Source organism: Panthera leo, chromosome A3, assembly GCF_018350215.1.
Source record: "Panthera leo isolate Ple1 chromosome A3, P.leo_Ple1_pat1.1, whole genome shotgun sequence".
NCBI lineage: Eukaryota > Metazoa > Chordata > Mammalia > Carnivora > Felidae > Panthera > Panthera leo.
The window spans coordinates 5,995,584-6,020,465 of NC_056681.1; the positions used below are offsets into that span (position 1 = coordinate 5,995,584).

The 24,882-nt window shown below is 53.2% G+C and overlaps 1 long non-coding RNA gene across 1 annotated transcript; it reads right to left on the reverse strand.

Annotated features, from left to right (window-relative positions):
* Positions 1-14,537: 14,537 nt before the first annotated feature.
* Positions 14,538-17,558, reverse strand: LOC122214863. The gene is made up of 3 exons (XR_006200109.1): positions 17,388-17,558; positions 15,519-15,870; positions 14,538-14,669 (listed from the first exon to the last, which is right to left on the reverse strand). It is a non-coding gene; the product is annotated as an uncharacterized LOC122214863 (long non-coding RNA).
* Positions 17,559-24,882: the final 7,324 nt, after the last annotated feature.

Here is a 24,882-nt window from a genome sequence, read left to right on the forward strand (position 1 = left end):
AATCAGGTCTCCCCCTTGGGACTAAGCTTCCTGAGAAGACTATGGTTTTCAGATAACTGAACCAAAAAGGAAAGAGGTAAGGTGACAGGGTTCCAGATTTAGCATAAACAAACAAACAATAAAAAAATGTAAAAAGTGAGCCATTAAATTTCAATTCAGAGACACCACAGATAAATTTTGGGATAAGTATATCCCGTGCGATGTTTGGGATGCACTTACACTAAAGCATTATGTGCAGTTGCGATGAAACTCAACTACATCCTGCGTTTTCTCCAGCAGGCTTCGTAGGTGACTGATAGTGTCACCAGAGTGGGGTCTTCCCCCAGCCCCCCCCCCCCCAAGCCAAGAAGACCATTACTGGTGGGAAGGGGCCCATCTATTTGACTGAAACAGAATATTCTGGTGACGTTTTCTCCCCCATACCCGCACATCCCTTTCCCTATGCACACCAGATCTCAGCACAAATGATGTTCCTGTCGTTGTTATTGAAGCTGGGAGACTGGGAATCATCTGGAATCCTTCTCCCCCTCCACATCTCCTTCCAGTTCAACCCATCTGTTCCCTCGGAGCCTTCAGAAGACCCTCCCTCCCTTGGGATACCTTTGCTCCGTACTTTGATGGCTCCCTTCTTGGGGCCCCAGCCCCAGCGTCACCTCCTCCCAGAAGCCTTCCCAGGCCTCCGCCCCCTGGCACTTGCCGCCCCTTTTCCCCATTTTCCATCCTCCAGAAACGTCCTTCAGAGAGCCACAGTCTTCTCAGATCTTATTCATTGGTCTTGCCATTGTAAACGTTCGCAGAGCGCCTGGAATAGAAAGGCGGCTTTCTGAGGGCAGGCACCCTCCGTTTTGTGCATCGCTGTCCCCTCGGTGCCCGGCACTGATGGGGGCTAAATCAGGATTTCCCGAATAACCGAGAGCCATGCATTCACACAGACTTACCAGTTAAGGTCGGGACGGGCTACGTAACTTGCAGCACACCATGCAAAATGAAACTGCAGAGGTCCTAGTTCAAAAATTGCCAGGAATTTCAAGACGACGACGGGAGAGCATTAAACTGGGGCACCCGGGGGGCTCAGGTGGTTAAGTGTCCGATTCCTGATCTTGGCTCAGGTCATGATCTCACGGGTTGTGAGATGAGCCCCGCGTCGGGCTCTGCACCGACAGTGTGGTGACTTCTTGGGATTCCCCCTCTCCCTCTTTCTCTGCCCCTCTCCCATCCTCTCTCTCTCTCAAAATCAATAAACTTAAAAAAAAAAAAGAAAAAAAGGAGAGCATTAATCCAAATGCAGGGTCCTTCGGAGCACAGGGCCCTGGGTGTCCCCCTGGTCACGTGCTGTTACTAGCCCTGATTACAATATTACTTGATAACAATGACCAAAAAGTAATTTCTTTTTTTTAATTTTTTCATGTTTATTTATTTTTGAGAGAGAGAGAGGGAGAGAGAGAAAGGCTGTGCAAGCAGAGGACAGGCAGAGAGAGAGGGGGGCAGAGGATCCAAAGCAGGATCCAAAGCAGGCTCTGAGCTGTCAGCACAGAGCCCGACGCGGGGCTCGAACTCACGGACCGCGAGATCATGACCTGAGCCGAAGTCGGACGCTCAACCGGCTGAGCCCCCCAGGCGCCCCCAGAGAGGACTTTCTTGATTAAAATCTCTCACTTCCGTCAAGGCTCCCCAAACGCGGGTCCAAGCTGAGGATGCACGGGCTGGCAGCAAGCTAAGAAATATACAGAAAATGCAGCGAGGCTTTTCTAAAAGCTACGTTTACGCCTAAAGGCTAAGTATGATCTCTCCTGCAATTGCTTTCCTTTTACATCTCGGCGGGGGAAATGTCTTCTCTTTTCTGAAACAATGGTGTTGGTAGATGTGGTTGCAAAACAAAAGGTTGGCCTGACCCTCAGCCCTCAATGTCTTTGGAGTTTGCTTTGTAAGTTTCCCTAGTCCTCGGACTCCAGCATCTGAGGAGCCTCGTCCCCAGTAGGAGTCAGGCTGGAGGCTGCCTTGCAGGGTCCCTTTCAGCAGAGAAGTGACTGATTTTCGTGGCCAGCAGAGGGGGCTACAGGAATGCCAAACCCCCTTGGCTGGGTTTCCCCCCCCCCCCCCCCACCCCCCACGAATTTGGAGGCGGTTTTTCTACCCCTCAGCCGCCTGGGGCTTCTTTATTATTATGGGGGGCCATTCGGAACCGGAGAAACTTACCCGGTGCCCAATCCCTTTCTGCCCGTTGCATTTGCATCGTCTTCTCCAGGCAAAGCCTCCTTGCTTTAGCTCCGTGGTTTGCTGCTCTGGCTTGCAAGGGACGCTCGCCTGGAGAGCTTTCCAAAAACAGTTCGATTGAAATGCCCAGAAATTCTGATTCCGTTCCTTCCGCATGGAGCCCCGAGCATGAGAACTTTTTCCGCTCCCTGCTCTCCTCCCCCAGTTCTAATCTGAATGGGTTGAGAACTCCTGCCCAGTAAAGTTACCATCAAAATACGGCGGTCTGTGTTTTTAGACAGGGAGGAAGTGTGCGTGTGTGTGTGTGTGTGTGTCTGTGTGTGTGTGTGTGTTGGGTTTTTTTTTTTTTTTTTTTTTTTTTTTTGAGGTTTATTTGTTTTGGCTCTGGAACAACTGTCTTCATTTCATTTGTAGGGAAGGGGCGGTTTACAGCAGAGCTCGAAGGAAGCTTCCAGCTAGGGCTGGGAGGTTGGGGATGGCTGGTGCCTGGCCCCATGATTCTCAGGCACTCGAGCCACCGTCCCGGATCTCCGCAGAGTTTGCCCCTGATTTCCTGGCCCGCCTGTGTCTTAGGCAGACCCGCCCTGGGAACCCTGCGGCCAGGGGTCCCCCCCCTGCTCCTCCCCGCCCCCGGCTTGCAGCTGTCCCTTTGGAGCAAGAGCCTAAGGAAACATTTGGGTAGGAAGCTTTGGTTTAGGTGCTCCTCTGGGGAGGTGTTTACAGGTGGGGTATACAGGAAACACCCCCCCCCCACCCCAGCGTCTTTACTCAGAAACAAAGGCTAAGGGACTCCCATGTCTGCTCACTCTGAGACTAGGGGGAGTCAGGGGGGAGGAGACGGGGTCCCAGCGCCTTGCCAGTTCAGGGTTGTGCCAAACAGGCGCGAAGTGCTCACCTGACTCTCCTTTGCCTGCGGAATGGGCCTATGTGCCCTGACAGGCCGGGAAGCAGGACTCAGCTCTATGTCACACGCTCCCTCCTGGGTCAGTAAGACAGCCCGCTCAAGTCTGGAGCCCCGGGGAGGAGGCAGAGTTAGGGATGTCACCCCTGCTCACCCGCCGCCCCCTGCCCCCTGCCTCCTTCCTAAGAGCGGTTCCCTTTATCATCTTTTCACGGGGAGTTGGCGTCTCCCGGCATCACCCTCATACTCCCAACAGCCAGGACGGGCTCCCGAGCTACCGAGATCCCAGAGCGCCAAGGAGAAGCCCGGCATCTCTTGTCCTACAACTCGAGCAGCCGAGGGGATGTCAGACCCGCCGGGTTGGCAGAGCGGTCACAACCCCGCGGCTCTTTTAAGAAATTCTCATTCTTTTACTCATGCACAGGGGATCCTGGTGAAAGCCAGACGTTTCAAAACGACCCCAGCGGATGAAGCCTGTCCTGTAACACAGTCAACCCCAGGGTGGAAGATGAATCACGACTGAAAGGTAAAGCAAAACTGGAACGGAGTAGACGTGTCTCTCCAGCCGCCAGAAGGTGGCTCTGAGGCTTTAAGAGAATTCGCTCTTCGGAGCCCCTTTTGCGGGGTCTGGTTTGTACCTCGGCTGAATACCAGCTGCGATTAAGTAATAAGTATGGAAATGACAGTAGACTTAAATCAATCACAAGTGAAGCCTGGTTTATCCTGAGTCTCCAAGTAGTAAAAATTGGTTCCGATATAATTTAGCCCACATCAGAAGTCAGCTTCGAAACGAGTATTGCAGGGAAACTACAAATTACATTTCTAAAGATTGGTGGATAATTACAGGCTGAATTAATTACACGAGGGATTTGTTCTCGAAAAAGGTGTACGAGATGTGTCCTATTTTGCACCAGGGAGATCCCCTAGAGGAAGGAACACGGCCGTTGGACTCCTGATTCCGGCTCGGGTCCTGGTCCCAGAGTCGTGGGACGGAGCCCCAAGTCAGGCTCCGCACTGCGTATGAAGCCTCCTTGGGATTCTCTCTCCCTCTCTTTTCTGTCCGTCTCCCCCAGTCGCGTTCTCTCTCTCCCTAAAAACAAAAAAACAAAACAAAACCCTATAGTTCTCTTTTAAAGCCTTGCAGGTATTAACTCTCAAAAGTCAAGCAACACAGGACAGTCTAAACCAAAGGCCTGCCTCACCCACGTTCCCCGTCCCGCCGCCCAGAGGGCCCTCTGCTAACAGCGTGGGCACGGCCCTGCTCCCCAGGACTCACGCACGCCCAACATACATCCCTCGTCCGGCTCTGTGTGTAAGCAAACACGGGACCACGCTTTACAGCACCTTGTACCTGTGCCATGAACAAGAGGGAAACCCAGCACGGTGGGGACTGGTCTTTATCTCTCTGACTGGATCTTGAACAAAGATCGCTTAAAAAAAAAAAAAAAAAATCTCTCAAGTGAGATTCTCCCACGATGTTACCGACTTTGTTTTCCGTTCCTGCCCCGTTATGGCGTGTGCTTCTCTGTAGGTCGGGGTGATCCTGAGAGAATCAGCCTTCCTGAGAACTCGGGCCTGTTTTCGGCCTCCCTGGAAGATACCTGCAGCTTCGAACACGCGTGGGAGTTACGGGCTTCCCGTTTCATCGCTGGCAAGGGACGTGGAGCCCCCCGAGGAAAGCCATGGCAGAGACGGGGTGACCAGCTCATCCCAGTTGAAAGCGGAAAGCCCCACATCCCGGGAATCCCCTGCGTCCCGGGCAAACGGGGACAGTTGGGTGGAGAGCGGCCTACAATTCCTTCTTGGGAGCTCACGCGATGACACAAAGAGGCTAAGTCCACACCCCAGGCAGGGCGGACAGGGACCCTCTGTTGAGGGCTCACAGCTGCCTTCGCGCCGGCCGGAAGCTGGAACCAAGAAGCGTTATTTATCCCCAACGCTCTGTGCGCTCACAACAGAATGGTTATGTTTGCAACTGGCATTTAGCTGGTGGCGAAGCGGCGAGCCGAGACGCTGGTGTGGTGCCTGATACGTCGGTGGCCTTGCCTGGGAACGGCCGGAGAAGCAGAGCGAGGCCCAGAACCCCCTTTCCCTGAATTCAGCTGCTGCGCGTAACGCGAGCCTGGAGATCCGGGACCCCCGGTTTGCAGCCTGGCTCACCCCCAGAGGAATCCGCCCAGAATCTGGGAGGAGAGGCTCAGCCTCTGCAGGGAAGCAGGCTCGGACTTGATGGGGTTTTGCCTTCCCCCGCGGCGCACACACAGTGATGTGATGTACCCCCCGCGGCACAGCCCTCTCCCCAAGGCTCGGCCCCAGCGCGTCGGGGAGGTGGGGAGACCTTGAAACCCTGGAGCTTGCAACATAGACGAGGCCGAACCAGAGGGCCACGGCGCCCCCCACCCTGCTCACCACGCTGTGTGGCGTGGGCGCCCGGTTCTGCGAGGCGGCCCCGGGGACCCTCACCCGGCCGCCACTGTGGGCACCCAAAGCCGCAAACATCACCCACCCCGGGGATTTGCTTCTGTGTCATTCGCTCCTCCCCTCCCCCTTAATCACGGCTACACACATTTCATTAGATCGTTCCGCGGGATGGGGTTCTTGTATTTTCTTCTCTATAATCAGAGAATAAAAACTTAACAGCCTCCCCTGGGTCAAAACATACCATACGTGGTTAAAAAATATTGTTTTTAAATAGTGGCAAATTCAATCTTTAGAAATTAGGGGTGACACTGCAACCTAGATTTCTTTTTGTTTTTTAATTTTTAAATCTTTTAACGTTTATTTATGTTTGAGACAGAGAGAGAGAGAGAGAGAGAGAACAGGGGAGGAGCAGAGAAGGAGGGAGACACAGAGTCCAAAGCAGGCTCCAGGCTCCGAGCTGTCAGCACAGAGCCCGACGTGGGGCTCGAACCCACGAACCGCGAGATCATGACCTGAGCCGAAGTCGGACGCGTAACCCACCGAGCTCCCCAGGTGCCCCCGCAATCTAGATTTCTTGATGCTTCTTAGAGGAAAACCAGAAACTGGGAGCAGTAGGCCTGGTTCCATCAGTCAGAGCTGAATGGCAGATCCCTCCGGGAGACAGGGCGGGGCGTCTCCTGTTTGCCACAGTCCCCTCCCTATTGTCGGCAGGCCCTCCACTGCCAGGGAGCCCACCGAACTTCCAATCTGCTCCTCGGTGTTTGGGGGCCACGTGGCTCTACCCTGTACCACGTGTGACTGGGACGGCTGGGTGCCCACCCGATATCAGCTCTCCTTCTTTCCTTCCCTCCCGCCTCCCTCCCTCCTTCCCTCTCCTTCCCTTTCTCCTTCCTTCTTAGGAGAACCCTGCTTTTATACTGAGTGGTCATGTGCCCAGCCCAATGACTTTATTTCCGGACTTCCTGAAGGTAGAAATGGCCCATGAGATAGATATCAGGGAAAATTATCACATGGGGCTGCTCGGTTGGCTTCTTAAAAGCAGGCAGGCAGACTCAACTAAGAAGGTTGTCCTTTTCCTCAGTGCAGCCCCCTTGTTCCTTCCTCCTGCCTAGAATAAGTCACGATGGCTGGAGTTCCAGCAGCCATTTTAGACCATGAGGAGAAGTAAAGCTGGAAGTCTCACGTTAAGAATGAAAAGCAGAAAACCAGAAGGAGCCTGGGTTCCCAGGCCGTCCTGGCCTGCTGTCACCAGGACTTTTAAATGAAAAGGAAACAGACCTACCTTATTTAAGTCGTTTATCTGAGTTCTCTGTTAAAAGCAACAAAATGTAATTCTAACTGTGTCCTGTTCTGATCTTTATTTTCCTTCCTCATGGAAATATATTGCAATATATCTTCAGATCTTGGCCGTTTGGATTTGGCCATCCAAAAGCCAATTCAGACACTTGTGCCCAGGAACTAGCAATGCTGGGTTTTTACTAGTCCCCAAAGACATCTTAACATGATCATTGTCATTTCATCAGGCAAGTGAAATGAAATTGAAACATTCTCTATTTTAAGAGCTCTAGATTATTTTCTTAGAGTTCTAGAACTTATAGGATGGGAGCCTTAGGGTTCTGGTCCTTTCTACTAGCATACATACATATCCCACCCTGAATTTTTTCCTAGGGTTCTAGAACCTTCCTCACGCAGACTCAGAACTTCAGGTTTTGTCCTTAGACTTAAGTAACCCAAATGGCGACTGAAGGTTGAATTTTTCATGTGGGGCCAGGGACACATTTTTCTTTGAGGTCTTGGAAAATTTAGCTCCTGATTCAGGAAACGACAGAACTTTCTGCGACGATGGAGACATTCTGCATGCGCTCGCCTAGCATGTTGTTGCGCTTTTGAAATGTGGCCAGTGTCAGCGAGGAAGGGAATTGTAAGGTGTGTCTAGTTTTCACCAGGCTACATTTAAATAGCCACCTGTGTCTCACGGCATCCCTACTAGATAGTTCAGCTTTGCTCCTTTTCTGTAGAGGATTAAAAGTTCCCTTCGGACTCGAATAGACGATGGCCAACAGGCACACGGAAAGACGCTCAACGTCGCTCCTCATCGGGGACATACGAATCAAAACCACACTGAGAGACCACCTCACGCCAGTCAGAGTGGCTAAAATGAACAACTCGGGAAACGACAGACGTTGGCAAGGATGTGGAGAAACGGAAACCCTCTTGCCCTGTTGGTGGGAATGCAAACTGGTGCGGCCGCTCTGGAAAACAGTGTGCAGGTGCCTCAGAAAATTAAAACTAGACCTACCCTATGACGCAGCCGCAGCACTGCTAGGAATTGTCCCAAGGGATGCAGGAGTGCTGACGCACAGGGGCCCTTGGACCCCAATGTTTATAGCAGCGCTTTCAACAATAGCCAAAGTATGGAAGGAGCCTAAATGTCCATCAACTTTATTTATTTATTATCCAACGAACGGATAAAGAAGATGTGGTTTATATCTACCATGGAATACTACTTGGCAGTGAGAAAGAATGAAATCTGGCCATTTGTAGCAACGTGGGTGGAACCGGATGGTATTATGCTGAGTGAAATAAGTCAGGCAGAGAAAGACAGAGACCATTATGTTTTCACTCGTGTGGAACTTGAGAAATTTAACAGAAGGCCATGGGGGAGGGGAAGGGGGAAAAATAGTTTCAAACAGAGGGAGGGAGGCAAACCTTAAGAGACTCTTAGATACTGAGAACACACTGAGGGTTGACGGAGGGGGGGTGGGGGAGAGGGGGAAGTGGGTGGTGGGCAGGGAGGAGGGCACCTGTTGGGATGAGCACAGGGTATTGTAGGGAAGCGATGAACCACGGGAATCTACCCCCCAAACCGAGCGCACATGGTACACGCTGTGTGTTAGCCAACCTGACAATAAATTATATTAAAAAAAAAAATTTCCCTTCGGGATTCGAAACCGGAGAAATTCCTGCCCTCCACCTCCATACCTCCTTTTCTCCTCGACTTGAATTTGGCTTCGATCGATCCAGCTTCGGCAAATCCAGGCTGGAGGCCCAGCTCTCCACTTACCCATCGTGTCATTGGGGCACCCTCCTTCTCCTCCTGAGCCTCGGTCCCCTCCACGTGCAGCCTCCCAGAGCTGTCCGATGCTACTTTGAACCCGGCCCGGTGCTCGGCGCTGTGGGGAGTTCAAAAAAGTCAAGAGACTGGAGTAGTTGCCGAATGGAATGAGTCACTCGTGTCCCGACAGCATCTACAGCGGTGGCTCGCCGGGGACCTCGGCACCAGGGAGCAGGTCGGAATTACCTGTCACCTGTTCTCAAGCTCACGAGTGGCGTCTCGAGCCCCGGGGGTGCCAGTGCAGGCCCTCCGCTGTCAGAAACTGCTCGAAAGGAGGGTTGTGATGGGACTCTGGGACCTTCTGAGTCAACCCTCTCCAAATTTTAGGGTTAAGCCACTTCCCCAGGGCCATCTTTTCTTCCGACACGGGCGTTCTCATCTTGTGCCTTCAATGCCAAGACCATCAGAGGATTCGGATACGGACTGCTTCAACTTTACGCAGGGAGAAACTGTTCACCAAGGTTAAATAAACGGCCTGTGTTCACACAGCTAAGCAGGGCCAGGATTCAAATCCAGGCTCCAAGGCCGCCTCCTTACCAACGGGGATATTTTGCCTGCCAGAGACGGTTCACCGTCTGGAGGGACACCGTAAGAAAGCAGTGACCTTTTTCTGGATTATTCCCCATGTAACAAAAAAAAATTCCAAACAGGTCTTTCCTGGAAACGGGATTGCCTGGCGAAATACTGGACACCCTGTGAAATTAAATTTCAGACAAAGAACAGGTCATTCTTTAGTATAAGCGTGTCCTATGCGGTATTTGGGACATCCGTACAGAACTAGGAAAACAGTTCGTTTCTCTCAAGTTCGGGTCTACCTGGAGGGCCTCTGTTTTCCCAGCCCTACCAGTTGGTCCCAGCTGGGCAAGCCTGGTCCCCCCACTCCCCCAGGAGGGCCGTCCTCTCGTCTCCCGGGTCCTGCTCTGGTGTCAGATCCTCGTCAGACCTGAGAAAGGGAAAACGAGGTCTCCCAGGGAACCATGAAATACACGGCACTTATTAGTTTATTAATTAAACCGCGCAAATGGCTGAGCTCCGCCAGCCCTCACTTGTAGTTCGCTGCCGGAATTTACGGGAGCGCCCGAGGGGACGGCAGGGTGGGACCTCGCTCTTCTCATTTGCTGCCAAGGTTTGGGGCGACCAGTCACTCCTGTCAATCTTTGGCTTAATCATTTAGCAGTTGTAAAGGACTCATTAAAAACGCCGAGGTTTATTGGAAACACCTCCCGCCCGGCCGGAGGCAGGCCAGATGGGGAGCTCTTGTAGGCACTTGTCCTCCCGGAGGCCCCCCCACGAAACTGCTGACTGTAATTACACCGCTAGGGTTTGGAAAGGGGCAGGGCGGGGCGTGGGATGGGGGGGAGGAGGGGAGGAGACCCCGAAACTCCAGCGGCCAGGCCTTCAGAGGGCCCGGGCCTTGCGCGGAGCCCCTGCCCAGGCCCCTGCCCACCTGGATTCCGGCTCCGTCAGCCCTCCGCCCTCCCCGGAGGCCGGCCTGCTCTCTGGGGGGCTCAGCTGCCCCCTGCCCCCTCCCCTCCTTTCTCCCCCTGTGAGCACGCACTTTCTGAATGTTCTCACAACCTGAAAGGATGTAAAGGAAAGAAGATCCAGGGGCGCCTGGGGGGCTCAGTCCGTTGAGCGTCGACTTCGGCTCAGGTCATGATCTCGTGGTCTGTGAGTCCGAGCCCTGCATCTGGCTCTGAGCTGACAGCTCGGAGCCCGGAGCCTGCTTCGGATTCCGTGCCTCCCTCTCTCTCTGCCCCTCCCCTGCTTGTTCTCTCTCTCTCAAAAATAAAAAAAAAATTAAAAAAAGAAAAACAAAGAAGGTTCTTCAAGCAATCCTGTCTTCACTGTGGGTCCTTCCAGCCACCACGCACAGACCCGTCCCCCAACCTCCCTCCCCCCCCCCCCAGGAGCGCGTGACAAGCAGAGATGGTCCCTTCCTGGGCACAGGGGGCACAGGGGACACAGTGGCCACCAGGCTGTCCCCTTGGCTGGCTTCACACCTCGGCTCAGCCCGGCTTCGCTCTTCTTGTGGGATATGGATGCAGTTCCCGATATTTTTTTCCTTTAAATTATAATTCTGGCATTTTTTATCTGATGCTCTCCTAAACCTCCCCCCAACCCCTCTTAATCTTTCCCCTTTTTTCCTGGCTGTTTCCTTAGGGTGGCTCCTCAGGTGTGGGTTACTGGGTGAGAAGAGGAGACCACGGGCTGGGAGGGACTTGAGCCATCCCCGGGTCTCCCAGGACACCCGCTTCTCACCTGGGCACCGCCGGCACCTGGGGGTCCCTTCCGCGGCCGCCCTCGCCCCCTGCCGGCCGTCCCCAACACGGCAGCCAGGGGGCGCTGCTGAGACCTGACAGATCCTGTCCCTCTGGAACCCCCTTAGCGGAGTCCTTCGTGCTCAGGGTGACAGACCGTAGACTGACACAGCCGTAAAGCAGACTCTCTTTGCTCCTGCGTCATTGAAACTTGGGGTCAGGTCATTCTCTACTGTGGGGCTGTCCTGCGCGCCATACGGCCTTTAGCACCCCTGGGCTCTACCCATCCCCCCCCGGGGGGAAGCACCCATCCCCCAGGTGTGACAACCAAAAATGTCTCCGGATATTTTCAAATGTCCCCTAAGGGGAAAAATCGCCCCCCGGTTGAGAACCACCGTGATGAAGAGAGCCTCTAAAACTCCCTTCCCTCTCCCACGCCCCGCCCCCCTCCTGCCCCTCACTGTCTAGCTCACCCTGGCCTCTGCACCTTTGCACAGGCTGTTCCCTCCGCCTGGCACGCCCTGCCCCCCCCCCCCCCCGCCCCCGCCACCCGCCTGGCTCATCTCCTTTAGGTCGTTGCTCAAATGTCCCTTTCTCGGTGAGACCGGCCCTGGACAACCTTACTTAAAACAGCTCCCTAAGTTCAGCACGCCTCTCCGCTTGGTCACGTTTGGCCGACACGCTGTATTTTCACTTACTTGTTAAGCGGGTAGAGAGTTGCAGGGGGATCCGCCGCAGGAGCAGCCAGGGGGCGGTGGCTTCGGGTGGGCGAGCGCCGGGCGGGCCGTCCGGAATCCCACCTTGTGTTTCTCTGCAGCTGATGCGCCCTTCAGCGCCAGCCCGCTGGCCGCGGGCCGCAGCATTCTGACAGCCGGGCACTGAACGCGACTTTGAAATGCGCGACACAGCAAAGCCCGAGAGAGTGGGGATTCTTCCATTGGAGCCAGAGAAATTGCAAGATTGCATGTGTCGTTTTAAAAACGCCTCTGGGCGGGGCGCCGGGGTGGCTCAGTGATGAAGCGTCTGCCTTGGGCTCAGGTCATGATCTCACCGTTCGTGGGTTCGAGCCCCAAGTCAGGCTCTGTGCTGACAGCTCAGAGCCCGGAACCTGCTTCCGATTCTGTGTCTCCCTCTCTCTGCCCCTTCCCTGCTCATGCTCCGTCTCTCTCTCTCTCTCTCTCTCTCTCTCTCTCTCTCAAAAATAAATAAACATACGCACAAAAGATTTTTTTTTAATAAAAACACCTCTGGATTCTTCAAATGTGATTTCGCCCCTTGTTTTTTCTACCTGTCTTGAGTATTGTTTTCAAATGGGTTTTGAAAAAATTCTTCCTTATTTTTTCAAAGTTTCTTATGGAGACAGCGGCAATGACGAACTTGAAGCCGTCTCCAGCGAAATTCTTGCTCGGGACTCGTGTGTTGTCATATGCTGAGCACAAAAGCCGACACAGACGAGGTGCGTTCGCGGAAGCAAGTTCAAGGTGTTTGCTTGTGTGGTTTTTAAGATGACAGGGTTTTATTTGGAAATTCTAAACAACGCTCAGTAACATACCCCATAATCCTTATCGTAATTACAGAACATTCAAATGTAACACTCTTTTTTAATTTTTTTCCCACCCGGCTCCGTGCGGATGCCCTCGAGCCTGTGTGGTGGACCCCAGAGCGCTGTCTAAATATTGTCATTTTCCGTGTGCCCTTGTTTGACAACCAGGGAAAGAGCCGCTCTAGAGAACGGAGGTTAGGTCCTTGGCGTCTGGCACCAGCCCGGCAGGTCGTCAGGGCTCGAAGATGGGAGCCGGGGCTTTTGCTCAGGCCCTCTGTCGGCCTGTGGCAAACCTCGGCCTGCCTTTGCTCTTTTCCAGAGAGCCGGGTCTCCTCGCCCGGGGTGAGGCAGCACGTGCTCCGGATTCAAAACAGACGAACGGCGGGGTGCTGAGGGTGTGCTGGGCGCTCTGCAGACTGCGGGTCCCGGCGAGCCGTGTGCATATCGTCGGCGCACGCTTATGGAGTGCCGACTCGTGTCCAGCGCCGTTCTGGGCCCCGGGGACGCCGCGGCAAAAAACCCCAAGTGCCCGTGCCACCCGGCTCACACCCTCGTGGCAGAGATCACGACTCCGCGGCAGGCCGGTCGCAAGCTCTTTATACACACTGACCCACTCACTCTCGTGTCAACCCTCTAAGGTAGGTAGTAGTAATTACCGAAGAGGTCAGGCGGCTCACCCAAGGTCACACGGGAGGACCTGGGGTTTTCTCAGGGATGGGAGTGGACGCGGTGTCAGGGTTGGGAACAGCGTCTGGTGAGGAAGGAGCCCTCGGAAAGGCCCGGGTGCTCTGAGCTGGGGGTCCTGGCCAGGGAGGGCAGGGTGCTGCAGGCTGGGGCATGACCGCACCGCCCTCCCGGCCGGCTGCCTCATCCCTGCAGTTCCCTTTCATCCCAGGGAACCTGGCATGATTCGTGCGAGATAAAAATCAGCTGCTCGAGCCCTTCCAAATCGCAACTGGTTGAAATCCTGGCACTGCAGCCACGGGCTCCTAGGTTGGGGCGGAGACTGTGGCTCCCACCCGAAGGGGTAGGGACGGGTAGACTGAGCCTTATGAGGACAATCCAGGAGGATGTTTTGCAATGGCGAGCGAGCTGTGTCTTTCTGGGAACGGAGTCCAATGTCCCCAGAAGACTCTTCCGGCAAGCTGGCGCTGTTCTTGTTTTCGCGTTCGGCATTGACAGGGAGCATTGTGGTTTCATTGCACCGGTGTTTGTGTTGGCCGCTGCGACACACGCACAGATGTCTCAGGTAGAGAGGCAGACTTTCCAGCCGCTCCTCTGGGACGATACATTGCTGGCTTCGAGAGAGGGATCCCTGACCCTGCTCTCCTACGTGCCCCAGGGATTCCAACTAGCTCAACGTGCATCGACATAATTTCAGAAGAAGATTCATATTTATTTAATGAGTTTTAACTTTAGAATCGTTGCGTTCCCTGAAGTCTCCGACGTCTGAGGAATCTGTCCTAGGGCCACGGGCAGAATACGGGCACGGATCAGTGGGCAAGCACACTCAGCGAGCGGTCGGTGCACAATGGGGAAAAAGCTAGAAACAACCTACCTGCCCCACAATGGGGGATGGTTAGATCATAGCAAAACCACAGGAAGAAATGGGCTGTTGGGCAATCCCAGAATAATTGTTTTCCAGGAGAACAAACTGACACGGGAAAATTCTCATGGCTTGAAATGAAACTACGTTCTAAATGGTAAATAATGGAAGGAGTTCACATAATCACATCTCAGATGTGTTGATGTGTGTGCTCGTGCAAGGATGTATGAGAGGATATAAGGAAATATCCTGAAACGTGACTAACAACTCTCTGGGGAGTGGGATTTTTATTCTCTGTTTTATCCCTTTATTTTCCACACTTTCTGCTTATTTTCCAAATTTTCTACTTTAAGGACATTTAACCTCAGATAATAATCAGGGAACGAAAATGCTATTTTAAAAGAGGGAGGGTCTCTTTGAGTGGTCGGGATCTCTCTTCTCCTTTCTCTTTTTATTGCCCTGAATTTCCAACAGGAACATACTATTCTTACAAAGGGTAGATGTAGTATTCATTTTATTTTCTGGGGAAAGAAGGGAATTTCGTGAAATGAAGTAACATAAAAGCAACACAACTTCAGAGAAGGAAGCAATTAGTGGAGGGTGGGGGGGAATGGCGGGCATCCATGGATTGATTCTGGCACCACGGCCATGGTCATAACCCCGAGCTCCTGAAAGATATTAAGATACAAAGTGCACAGAACGAAACGCCAACTAGAAGAAAAGATTAACCTTCTCAGATCTTCAAAAGCACAAAAACAAGAGTTTGTTTGTTTCTTTCTAAAGAAGTTCCCCTTTTCCCACCTCCCCCTGCTATAGTCTGAAACCAGAACGAGCTGCAATAATTCTCAAGTTGTCCTAGCATTCTGCTAACCTCTTCCCAAAGTCCATTTTCCCGTCTGGATTTTTTTTTTTAATATGCAATTTATTGTCAAATTGGTTTCCATACAACACCCAGTGCTCATCCCAACAGGTGCCCTCCTCGATGCCCCTCACCCACCCACTCCTCCCTCCCACCCCCCATCAACCCTCAGTTTGTTCTCAGTTTTTAAGACTCTCTTATGCTTTGGCCCCTCCCTCTCTAACCTCTTTTTTTTTTTTTTTTTCGCCTCACTGGTCTTCACCTGGGTGCTTGGCTGTGGCCTACCTCCCACAAAAAGCCACCTCCAGGCCCCTGACGTGCTCCTGTACCGAAGATGCACACGACCGGCACGTCCTTAGTCGTATCTCATGGCAACATTCTGATGAAGGGACATTCTTCTTATCCCCATTTTATAGAATGGGAAACTGAGGCTCAGATGAATAAAGGAACCGGTATAAGCTCCCCCGGCCAGGAAGTGATGGAGCCAATATTCGGATGTCGGTCTATGATCTTCGAAAACTTTACGGAATCTGGCAGGTGATAGCAGAGCCCTGGGCTGAGCGAGAGCCCCTGGGAGGCATTTACCTGATGCCAGGAGGCAAGGGGGGTGCCCCTGGCAGGTGAGAAGGGCTCAGCAGGAGAAGGGGATAGAACATACCTCTTCTCCCGGCCGGGGGTTGGCCGAGCAAGAAAGCTATAAATCAAGTGATTGCAACACGGTTGCTGTCTGAAACACAGCCCGGTGATAAACAACCGGTCGGAGATTTTTCTGTTTCTTCTTCTTCTGAAACTGATCCATTCAGTATGAGTCACTTCATCGAGGCTGAGGCCATTCCCCTGGAAGTGATGGTACACTGAGTAATCTTATCAATGGGCACATCTCGAAGGTGACTCCCAGCCTCCAGAAGATTCCAAGGAACCTCGTCATCACCCAACCAGCCCGGGCTCCAGGGGGTCCGAATTCAGCGGTCGTGGTAGGACTGGCAGGTAAAACACAATACAGACCTGTACTGAAAAAGTATTTGTTGTTTTGTCTGAAATTCAAATTTAACTGGCCTCCTGTCCCGTATTTTCCCTGCAACCCTGCCCGTATATCATTCTTGGTTTTTGCGCAAAAGTAACACACGCCTAGCAAACCTCAAATCTCTAGAAGACGGACCTCCAAAACTGAATCTTGACCCTGTCAAGGTCTTGCCTAAAATACTAACCAGTTCCGGGGCACCTGGATGGCTCAGTTGGTTAAGCGTCCAACTGTTGATCTCAGCTCACATCGTGATTTCACGGTTTGTGAGTTCAAGCCCTGCTTCGGGCTCTGTACTGACACACAGCCTGGAGCCTTCTTGGGATCCTTTCTCTCTCTCTCTCTCTCTCTCTCTCTCTCTCTCTCTCTCATGCCCATCCCCCACCTGTGCACGTGAGCTCTCTCTTTCTCAAAATAAATCAGCCTTAAGAAAAAATACTAGCCATTCCCCATCACTCATAGCAATGGTTTACAAACTCTGAGTATGCATCAGATACCCTGGAGGGCTGTGGATCCCACTGCCATTTTTCTATTCGGTAAGTCTCGGGTAGGACCCCCAGAATTTGCATTTCTTTTTTTTCTAATTTTTTTTGTAATGTTTATTTATTTTTGAGGCAGAGAGAGAGACAGAGCATGAATGGGGGAGGGTCAGAGAGAAGGAGACACAGAATCTGAAACAGGCTCTCCAGGCTCTGAGCTGTCAGCACAGAGCCCGATGTGGGGTTCAAACTCACGGACCGCGAGATCATGACCTGAGCTGAAGTCGGCCGCTTAACTGACTGAGCCACCCAGGCACCCCCAGAATTTGCATTTCTAACAAGTCCCAAGATGCTTGTCCTGGGTCCATACTTTGAGATCTGTGTTCTTAGGGTACAGACCAGCCCTCCAACATTCTCCACAGCCATTCCCTACATGCCTCTCACAGTCAAGCTCCCGCCAACCCCTCACAACTCCTCCTCGCTCACCTGGCTCCCTGACCTCCCTACAGTTCCTCAAGAGAACTTGTCTCTAGTCCCCACAGGGCCTTTGCACATGCTGTTCCCGGCCCTGCCCTTTGCCCCACCCCATCCCTTTTACTCTAGGAGGAGAAGTATTATAATTACTCCCATTTTACAAACGTAGAAGAAACTGAGTTTTGGAGGGGCGCCTGGGTGGCGCAGTCGGTTAAGCGTCGGACTTCAGCCAGGTCACGATCTCGCGGTCTGTGAGTTCGAGCCCCGCGTCAGGCTCTGGGCTGATGGCTCGGAGCCTGGAGCCTGTTTCCGATTCTGTGTCTCCCTCTCTCTCTGCCCCTCCCCCGTTCATGCTCTGTCTCTCTCTGTCCCAAAAATAAATAAAAAACGTTGAAAAAAAAATTAAAAAAAAAAAAAAAAAAAAGAAAAAAAAGAAACTGAGTTTTGGAGGCTGAGTCAAACTGATAATAAGAGGTAGAATCAGGGACTTAAAAATCTCATCTGCGTGTTTCTTTTCTGCCTCACCACTACCTCCCCAGACTGGACGTATTACCTTCTATTTTGAGCCTTTCTTGAAGGTTGGTTTTTGTAAGATTGTTGCTTGAAAGCCACACAGTTGCCCTCAAACCCAATCCCGTGAGATTTCGTACTTTGGGATTTGGGAAACACGTTTAAGGTCATTCTTTGACACCCTTCAATCCCCTCTCGATGTCTCCGTGTCTGTCTGAACTCCAGTGCTGGCCCTCCATTCCCAACTCCCCCGCCCCCCCACTCCTGAAGCCTACAGTGTTCTGACACTTAACGTTGCCGTAGCAACTGAACGCTTGTTGCCTGAATCCCTCCCTATTGGTAGGATGACATCAACTTCCTGCCTTCTTTTAGAAAATAATTTCAGCTCCTGGTGTCCACCAGTGAAGTGGGGCCAGGACTTGGGTCCAGTGGGTGAATGGGACCCAGGTTGTTGAGTTAGGAAGGCCAAGAGGCTTATTCGGTGCCCATGCTCCTCTTCTGTGGGTTTCCCTGGTTCTCAGAAACTGTGGTGTTACCCTCCTGCTTTCCAATCGATTCATTCATTCATTCATTCATTCATTCTTTCGGCAAAAAATGTATCGAGTATCTATCATGTATTTCACTCTGTGCTAATTGTTGGGGACACACTGACCCTGTCTCATTCCTCATGGTAGGCGGCGCCTGGTGGGGAATAAATTCTGATGAGCCACGTGGGCAACAACACTGTAAATGCACTGATGGTGTGTGATAGGCAAGAAGTGGGTGCGGTCTCCTAAGAGCGGGATTTGACCCAGGTGGGGCACTTGAGGAGGGCTCCACTAAGGAAGTGAAGGTTGAGTCAGGCGGTGAATGCCCTCCGGTAGATGGGACTGCCGCACAGGAAGGGGCAGTTTCCTTAGAAGGCACAAATGAAGATGTCAGCCAGGGATGAAATCTCATCTGAACACTCTACTGGGGAAGGATCCACCTCAAGGCTCACGCAGTGTTTGTTGACAGGATTCAGTCCCTCGTGGGCTGTTGGGCTGAGCTCATCAGATGCCTTCTGGGTGTTGGCTGGAAAGCGCCCTCACTGGCCCATCGTGGCAGCTGGCTTTCCCAAGGTCCACAAGGTGAGAAGGCCATGGAGAGAGTCTGTGGTCACAATTTTTGTAACCTGATCTCAGAAGCGACATCCCATCACCTTTGCGGTGGGTCTGACGTGTGTCGCCAGGCCAGCCCACACTCACAAGGAGGCGCTCACACAAGACGTGAGTACCAGGAGGTGGGGGCCATTGGGTGCCATCTTGGAATCTGTCTTCCACGCGGAAGGAAGCATAAGAGACTCACGCGAGCCGATGAGTGAGCAAGAGAATTCCAGAAAGTCATAAGTGAGGGAATAAGAGTGCAGCACCCATCAAATGACAGAGGGATAAATGACCCATGAGGACAGGACCGGTCACTCTGGCCTGTACCACTAGTTTTCCGCCTGGGCCCCAGGACTCTATGGTACTGAGTAAACACTTACGAACGTAGCTGTTTGTCTGGATGTGGATATCCTAAGTAACCACGAGGCAGGGGCCAAGTCTCGCTTTCTGCTTCCAGACCAAGATCCCATCTACTGAAATGCTCCACTGAATGGATGTATTTCCTGTTTGGGGTTTTTCTCATTTATTTTTATTTTCCTAAAAGCCACTAACTGAGTTTTCTTACTTCTGGGTTGGGTATTTAGTGGTTGCTTGGGTTCACATCTTTTGGGGAATTAACAAGAAAGTTTCCAGGAATACAGTTTCAGGACATTTTTCCCCCCTTTCCCTGAGCAAAGGCACCCACATTCATCTCCAGAGAGACACAAGCACCCTTTCATGGAAACGGAAAGATCAGGAGGTTATTGAATAAGCTCTCAACTGCCCGCTGCTTCCCCATTTTTTTTGTAGCCCGGAAAACAGGACCAGAGTTGGACTCTTTGAAAGCATTTGCTGTTACCCGTTCCCCTCCGGCCCCGAACTGTCCCCGGGAGCCAAGTGGCTCATAGCGGTGAGAGGACAGACCGAGGGTCTTGGGGCTTGGCTCCGATGCTCCTGTAGCTGGTGTTCTCCGGCAAGAAAGGCAAGTGCGGACAGAGAAGAAACAAGCAAGCCAAGTGAACATGTCACAGTACAAGTCAAACCCAGAGAGCCCGCCCCTCCCCCCCCATAGCCCGGGTGCCATTCACTTCCACTGGTAGTTACCTTTCCAGGCTGTCCTCTTGTGTACATCCTTACTGCCACTTCCCTGGCCCAGATTTCCCACCTCCAGCACTAGGGGGACCTTTGGGCAGGATACTTCTCTGTGGTGGGGGCTGTCCTGGGCATTGCGAGATATTTAACACTTCCCTGCCTTCTAGAAGGCACGTGCAGTGCCCTCCCCCACAATCTGGCAACCGCCAATGTCTTCAGATATTGCCAAATGTCCCTTGGCGGGGGGGGGGGGGGAGCAGACCAGGGGCCTGGGGAGCAAAGGCACCCCTCCTTGAGGAGTGTTAGCTTAGTCCAAGAGCTTGCCTGCCCTGCCCGGACTCCCCCAGCCCATCCCGGCTTCCGCCACGGCCACCTAAGTGCTTTGCCCACGTAGGCACTCAACACCTTGATGGCATGACTGGAGGACAGTGCCTGCATCCTCAGGGTCTAGGACAATGTCGTAGGTGCTCAATAAATACTTGCAGGATGGTGACAAGTTCCTGTGGGAGGGACCCAGCTCTGTGGCTTGCAGCCAGATTCAGGTGCTTTTGTTTCTCCTGTGTTTGAGCCGGAGAAACCAGTGTTCGGGATGGTTAAGAGACTCTTTCCGGGACCTTCCACAGGCAGACCTGGAATTCTGACACAGGCACGTCTGACCTCAAAGCAAACGTGGACTCAAAGAAGTTTTCCTGAAAGACCGCCCGAGATCCCATGTAAAGCAGGAACGAAGTCTATAGAAAGTGATCAAATCACATCAGGTTCTTTCCTCCGCCACCTTGAGGGACAGGTGACAAGTGTCCTCCTCCCTCTGGGTCTCGGTTGCCCCCTTTCAAACATGCGGAGGCTATGGTGCTCTCTCTCGAAGCATCCCCGGAGCAAATGCCCGGATTCCTGTTCCCGCTGCCGCCAGGGGTAGCCAGGGCCGCACCCGGCCTGGGCCACCGTGGATGACGACCGGGAGGCACTTCTGCCTTCGCCAGGGAGGCGGGACCCTCACCGCTGACTGCGCTCCGTGCACATTTGGTTTCAATTCTCCCAACGCTTTTGCACATGTTGCTGTCGTGATGAGATAAAATCAAGCAAATGTAAACGGAGAGCCAAGAGAGCCTGGGAAAACTCCAAAGGAAAAAGACAGCTTGCGGCTGTTGGAACCACCCCTGGGTCTCCCAGGGGGCGTGGGGGGTGTACCTGGGGCCGATGGGTGAGCCGGGCTCCCCCGTGACCGCCCGGGTCGGGGCCGGCAAGGGGTGGCCCTTCTGAACCCAGCCACTGTTTCCCAGCCCAGAGACCCCAGAGGGCTTGGGGATCCAGGGGCCCCGGGTATTTTCTAAGAGGCGGGAAGGGCTGCACAAACCCCCTTACTGGTTAGCACCCGGCAGGGCCGCGCGCTCAGATGCAGCCTGGGGACTGGGGCAGGGACTGGGCAGGGACTGGGCAGGGACCGGGGACAGGCCAGATCTCCCGAGTTCTCAAACAAACCCAGGAATTTACATTCTTGTGTGAAGCCTTCTAGTTCTTAAATGTCAGGACGCCACCAGGGGCCAAACCAAATGCACCGGCTGATCCCATCGGGTCTGTGAGCCTCCAGGCTGCTGCCTGGCCGTTACCACTGCTGTGACCTTCTCAGATCGACCCCTTGCTCGGGGACATACATGTATTTGTCATGTAACGAGGGACTACCTCGGACCAGATAGAGACCTAAGGGAGCGGCAGATCTTTGTCCCCTCAGTCCCATAAACGGCCCTGCAAGTATTCTGGGTACTACTGTCGTCTTCCCTTTACAGATGGGGAAACTGAGGCACAGCACGCCCTTCAGTAACGTACAACCCCTGAACAAGCAGTTCCTCCCCTCTGAGCCCCCGTTGACTCAGCTCAGTGAGTCCTTGGTCAATGGAAATCATAGTTCCAGACATGGGGGGTCTTGGGGGCGAAATGAGAGGCCAGGGGCGGCCAGTGCCGTGTGCCCACGTAGCTCACGTGTTCATGGCCTCCAGCACCAGACATCTGTCCTGGGTTGAGCTGAGGTCCCTCCCCAAATTCACCTGTTGAAATCCTAACGTCAGCCCCCCAGATGGGACCTCCTTTGGAAATAGGGTTGTTGCGGATATAATTCGTTCCGTGAAGCGGGCGTCACGGCCGCGGACGGTGGAAGCCTCATCCAGTGGGACTGGTGTCCTTCTAGAAAGGGGGGAGTTGGACACAGGAGGACGCCTGGTGAAGGCAGGAGTGATGTCGCCACAAGCAAGGAACCTCGGGAAGCTGGGAGGGAGGCCTGGAGCCACTCCTTCCCTAGCTCCTTCGTGGCCAAGCCCGGCCCTGCCGGCACTTGATCTCGGACTCGGCAGCCCCCAGAGCCGGGAGACAACAGACGTCTGTCGCCAGAGCCGCTCAGCCCTTTGTTACGGCAGCTCCAAGAAACTCAGAGATCATTCCACGGCTCCACTCCCATCCGTCACAGTTCCATCGCTCCTGCTGGTGTGTTAAAATACAAACATTGGGGGGCGCCTGGGTGGCTCGGTCGGTTAAGCGGCCGACTTCGGCTCAGGTCACCATCTCGCGGTCCATGAGTTCGAGCCCCGCGTCGGGCTCTGTGCTGACGGCTCAGAGCCTGGAGCCTGCTTCCGATTCTGTGTCTCCCTCTCTCTGACCCTCCCCCGTTCATGCTCTGTCTCTCTCTGTGTCAAAAATAAATAAACGTTAAAAAAAATTAAAAAAAAAATACAAACATTGGTTTTCTATTCTTTTTTTTTTTTTCAGGTTTATTAGAGTACCTGCTCTCTAAAGCACCGTGCTGGACGCCGGGGTGGGGCAAAGGTGTGCCTCCCGCATTCAAAAAGTCTGCCTCCGTGGTACCCGGAACAGGGGGAGGGAGCATTTTGGGGTGAGGGGCTCTCTCTCATTGTCTTCGGGTGTGGTGTAGACCAGGGGTTCCCAGCCAGGGAGATTTTGCTCCTTCCCCCCGTCCTCCCCCTCTTCATCTTCCTCCTCCTCCCCTCCCCCTCCCTTCCCCCTCCTCCCCCTCCTCCTCCTCCTTCCCAGGGAGCATTTATCAATATTTGGAGCCATGTGGGTTGTTACAACTGGAGGCAGGGTGCTCCCTGGGTAGAGACCAAGGGTGCTTTCAAACATCGTGCAGTGCGCTGGACGGGCCCCACCACGGAGGATGACCCGGCCCCCGTGTCAACAGCATCACAGCTGAGAAACTCTGCTGCAGACGCACAGGGCTGAGGACGCTGCTGTGCCCCTGGCCTGACCTTGGCCCGGCCCTACCCCACTCCGAGCCCCGGACCCCTCAGCCGTACGTTGGGCCGGCCGCTCGTGAGTCGCCCGAGGACTCTGTGACACCTCGGGTCCTGGCCCTGAGCCTGACACAGAGCAGGAGCTCCGCGGACACCCCTTCTTTCCACTTCTCCCTTCTCAGCGGGGACCCCGCGGCGAAGGCGCCTGCTTTTACGTACCTGCTTCCCTCAAACAGAACGCTTTATATGAAGATAAAACGTGACCCATAAATTCTGATTAAACGTATCTTAAAAGAGCTCTAACTGTTGTATGTCCTTGATTCTAGGATGCCATCGGTTGTAACACAGATCCCAACTTAACAAGAGCTTTTCGGAAGGAAGCCCCCGGGTGGCTCGGTCACTGAAGCATCCGACTCTTGACTTCGGCTCAGGTCATGATCTCACAGTTCACGGGCACGAGCCCCTTGTCAGGTCGTACGCTGACAGCACGGAGGCTGCTGCGGCCCCAGACAGCACTGGCAAATCCGGTAACTTCTAGCGGACTCTTCCGGCTCCTCCTTTTGAAGAGCGAGGGAACCTTCCCCAGAAGCCCTCAAGCAGTTCATCGGTCAGAACTAGGTAAGTACGCGTGGCTAGGGCGATGGCTGGCCAAAAGAATGGGGTCATGGTTGGCTTAGAACAGTTGGGACTGACTCTCGAGCTGGGGACGTGATCACCTTCCCAAAGTGTGGTTCCTGGACAAGCTAAGGGGTATTAAAGTGGTAAGGGGAGTATCGGGTTGAGTAGGCAGCCGCCGGTGTGTGCTCGATAAATATTGGTCGAATAAATGATTCACAGGCCGGTCTCAGCTTTCACTGTGAAGCATCAGGAATCAGTGTCTGCTGAGGGTGATGCAGGGTGGGGAGCAAGTCAGCCATCCCCCCCAAAGACCTCCAAATTAGGTGAAAATCCATGAAGGGGTAATAAACAAACAGAACATGTAGATGGAGGGAGGGAGGGAGGGGTGGATGGTTGGATGGACGAATGGACAGGTGAATGGATGGAGGGATTTACGAAATGGAACTAAACTGATAAACAGAGAGAAACAGAAGCTGAGCGGCGATCGATCTATCTATCTATCTATAGCAGGATATAGAAGGATATAGAAGGATGTGGAGAGATCTCTTTTTAGGCATGCATAATCCATTAAGGCAAAAGATAATGCACCTTGCATATGGTGCCACTCAAATTCGTTCCCCGAGAAGGTCACCCAAAGAGTTTCTTTGCAGAAAATTGGTAATCCCATTGCGATTTCCTGATTAAAGGAAAGGTTAGCCAAACACTCAGAGAAATGGGCCCTTTCACAGAGAGGCAGCGCTCTGAAAGACATTCTTTTCTTCTCTTGTCGCTCAGGTAACTTCTGGAAAGGGTCTACCTTGGTGCAATTTAGAAACAAAGCGCGACCATTTCTTTACTCACTGTCTCCACTGTCACTGTCCCCTGTAGCTGGCTGGGTCTGTCCACACCCAGAGGGGGACCCCACTCTCAGGAAAGGGAACGAGGTGGTCTCCAAGACTTTGCCTCGCCTGATCGTGCTAACGAGTTGCCGGCTTGTAGTGGAAATCTGTCACCAGCTGCCCCTCGTCTATCCCTTGCTGCCTCTAGAAAAGAGTGCGGCCAGTACCCTTGGGTTGCCCCTCCCCGCTTCTTAGCTCATTGCTTTGAGGGTAATTTGAGACTTCTGTCATTGGTCCAGAGTCACCCAAGCACCCAAGGAGTCGAATGAGAGTCTAACGCATGTAGAGATGTTTGCAGAAGCGAACAGTTCTCGCTTCCACTGGACGGTGATGAGGGTGCGACAGCAGAACGTCTGCAGCCATTTTGTAAACCGAGATCCCGGCTGCTGTTAAAAAACAGACACCCAGGCCGCACCAGCCATTGTTGAGCTTCTGCAAGTTTTCTGGTACTTGCAATCTGGAGCAGACACCGTTGGTTATTCAATGACCATTCACACTCCCCTGTCTCATCTGCCCCTCAGGAGAGGCAACCCCGACCCAGCTCAGGAGTGACTCTGCTCAGTCTAAGCCAGTTGTCTAAACCCCATTCCTTTCAGCAGCGATCTCCT